Raw genomic sequence first — 3,403 nt, forward strand, 5'->3', positions numbered from 1 at the left:
TCTGGCCACGTTCCCCAAGCAGCGAGCGGGCGTCAGCCACTGGCCTGCCCCTGCCGCACTGGCAAACCCCAGGTCTTGTGCTGTACGGAAGGGAAACCGAGGCATGGGGCGGAGAAGCGAAATGCCCTCGGTCACAGGGGTCAGGGCAGGGCCAGGATGAGGACACTGACCTCCCGGCCCAGCACGGCCGGAGGGCAGGAGCCTGCAGCACTGGAGCAGGCAGGGGACCGGGGTCCGTGTCCAGCCCCAGGTGGGAGCGAATGCTGGGAGAGCCCTGAAGGGCAAATGCTTCCCCAGCACAGGCCCTACCCCAATTCCTGCCCAAGCTGGCTCTCCTTCCCCCCACCAACCCTCCCCAACCCTCCTTCCAGGCCACATCTTGTTTCCCAACCACCTACTCCCATGTGGGGTGCACTTGGGTCCCATGGCTGGAGCACAGGCCTGAGGGCCAGGAGCCTCCTGGGTGGCCTCAAGCCTGCCCCCCCCACCGCCAATCCCCACCAGCAAGATGAGCTGGCTCAGCCCAGCCCAGGCCGATGAGCAGGTTTGGACTCTCCGCAGGAACTGCCAGGGCCACAGGCACACGCTACTAGTCTGGGGAGCTGGGGGGGGGGTGGGTTGTGCCCCCCTCTCCCAGAGGAAAAAGGGTCTAAAGGGCTGTGGCCTGTGGGCAAGGTTGGCAGGGGTGGGTGCTCTGTGCCCAGAGTTCCAGGCTGCAAGGAGGTGGCAGGAGGAAATGGAGCTGGGAAACCCAACTCCTGCCCTCCCCAGCCCCTGCTCCAGCCAGGCCTGACACCATGTCTTGCCATTGGCGTGTGGCCATATCCTGCCCCTCGCCAACCCTCTGGGCAGGGCTCACCCCGGCCTCTTCCTTAAAGCAGGCAAGAGGAAGCAGCGGGGCAGGAGGGGCGGAGTGGGGCAGGCCCAGCTGGCAGCGCTGAGCTCTTCTGGGCACTAGGTCTGTGTCTCAGGTGCTGGCCTAGTGCCCAGCACTGTGTAGGACAGCTCCACCCATCTGGGCTGGAGGCTGTGACAGGCAGGACACAGCAGCTCAGGCCACAGGTCCCTTCAGTGCCTGGGGAGGCCAGACAGTGAGCATGGCCAGGGGGCTGGGCAGGGGAAGACAAGGGGTTCAGTCTTACCTGCCCTGGGGACTCAGACCCTGGCGTTGTTGCCGCCTGCCCGGGCTGTGGAAGTGTCCTGGGTTGCTGCTGCTCAGACAGAGACCTCGGTGGGGTTGTTTTGTCCATTAAAAGTACACCCCAAGTTACACTGCTGAGCATGGCACTGCCTGTGGTGCAGCAGGGACCCATCCGACCCCCCAGCTGTGCCAGCAGCCCCATCCAGGTATGAGGGGGGAGAGTGAGTAGGATCCCAGTTGCTGGGCCAGGGGTGCTTGGCTTCACAGGCAGCAGGATCTCACTGACTGGACACTGCTGGAGACACCTGTGCTCCTCGCCAGTTAGGTTAATGAATGGACAAAGCTAGCACCTGAGCAGAGGCCAGGGGGTGACTGCAAGGGGAAAGGCAGGGGCAGGGTGGGGACTGTGGCTCTGGCCTGCTGGCTGGACCCCCATGGTGCCACAGGCCTGCCGTGGAGGAGCATCCTGGGAAGATGGGGGCTGGAGCGGGTCCTCACCCTCACTTGCACCCAGCAGCAGGGGACAGGCAACCTATTGCCCCTTCACAGGGTGCATGCTGCGATAGGGGTGGAAGCATCAGGCACCTGGGAAGAGGGCCAGGACCCTCTGTCCTGGGGGCTCAGACAAGGGCATGGGGCACCCCAAAACTTACCAGCCCAGCATCCTCTGGTGTGGCTGCACTGAGACCCAGTCCTGCTTGCCCAGCCCATACCCCAGCCCCATCACCATCATAGGGACTCACTGGTAGCAGGCAGCCAGCTCCAGGGCAGTCACCACCCTGCCAAGATGAAGCCAGGAGCAGCTGGCAGCCCTCAAGGGCCCATCCCCAGAGCCTGCCAAAATCCTCCCATCTCCACCCCCCTCCAGAGGGGCTTACGTGCCCTGGCGGGGCTGGCAGCCAGCCGAAGACGGACAATGCGGAGGCAGCAGCAGCAGCGCGGGGCCTTTCATCCTTCCCTGCACCCAGACCCGGTGCCAGCCGCTCTGCTCTGCTCGCTCACGCGGCAATTACAGCGCTTTGATCCGCTGAGATGCGCCCATTGTCAGGGACTCTACGGGGCCATTAGGGCCCTGCAGGCAAGGGCCTGATCAGCTGGCTGGGGGGAGTTGATGGGACAGGGCTGTGGCAGAGGACAGGGGCCCCCTGGAGCAACTAGAGCCAGGAGCAATGCAGGGCTGGGGCCCCATGGCTAGCACATGGGGGCACTTCTTTGCCCCCACCTTCCAGCGAGGAGAGCCGGGAGCCGGGGCCACAAGCCTGCGAGTCCAGCCAGCCGGACTGGGCAGGGATGTTGGCAGGAGCTGGGCAGAGTGGAGCAGCCACAGAGCACAGGCAGGAGACTGCTTCTGCCCAGATGGGCGGCGGGGGCCAGCTGGAGATAGCTGGGTGCCCACCGTTGCACCCAGCTGCTCATCAGGGGCATCCTAGACAGATCCTAGCCCAGGCCAGCTGAGGCTAACCTGGCTGCCTGCTTCTCTGCTTCCCCACAGGGGACAGCAGGGCTGGGGCTGGGGGGTGCCCATGGGGCGCTGAGCCAGGGAGAAGGGAGTTGGCTCGGCACCGGGCACAGGACACCAGCCTGGGCATCAAGCTCCTGGGGGAGCTCACAGCAGCTCTCACACAAGCAAAGGAGAAGCAGCTCTGGCTGCCACACTGAGCACAGCCAGCACCCACGAGCTGGATTGCAGCAACACGGACAGATGGGACATCTCAGATGCCCCTGGCCATCAGTGCAGCAGAGCACGGGTGCAGCCGGGCCAGAGAGACGGGGGTGGTGGGCTCCTGTCCTCAGAGATGCCATGCAGGAGCTAGGATCTGTCTAGGAAGGGCTAGGACCGGGCTGGGTGGGCCTGAAGGCTGTGGGCAGTTGAAGAGAGGCAGCCTGGCGTCCCCAAGGGCCAGAGGTGAAGGCTCCTTGGAGCGGTCAGCAGTGGTGGATGGAAGATGGAGGCGGGAGACAAGCCCCCAGACCAGCCCGGGCAAGGCTGAGGGGTCTTTGGGGCAGGCGGGCGCAGGAACAGAGCAGCCCCCCGCCACAGAGGTGCAGAGAGGCAGCTGGGCCGCAGGGGGGGCTCTCCGGGGATGGCCAAAACAATGGGGCGTTTGAAGCCCAAGAACGGCCCCGCAGCCTCCGGGAAGGTCGAGAACAAAGGGCAGTGCCGCACAATGGGCTTGCCAGGGGGGCCGGTGGGAACCAGGCCTGGGCCCGGCCTTCATTAGCGACGCAGCGGGGGAGCAAGCAGGGGCCGGGCCTAGCTGG

This window comes from Alligator sinensis, unplaced genomic scaffold (assembly GCF_000455745.1).
Source record: "Alligator sinensis unplaced genomic scaffold, ASM45574v1 scaffold301_2, whole genome shotgun sequence".
Classification (NCBI taxonomy): Eukaryota; Metazoa; Chordata; order Crocodylia; family Alligatoridae; genus Alligator; species Alligator sinensis.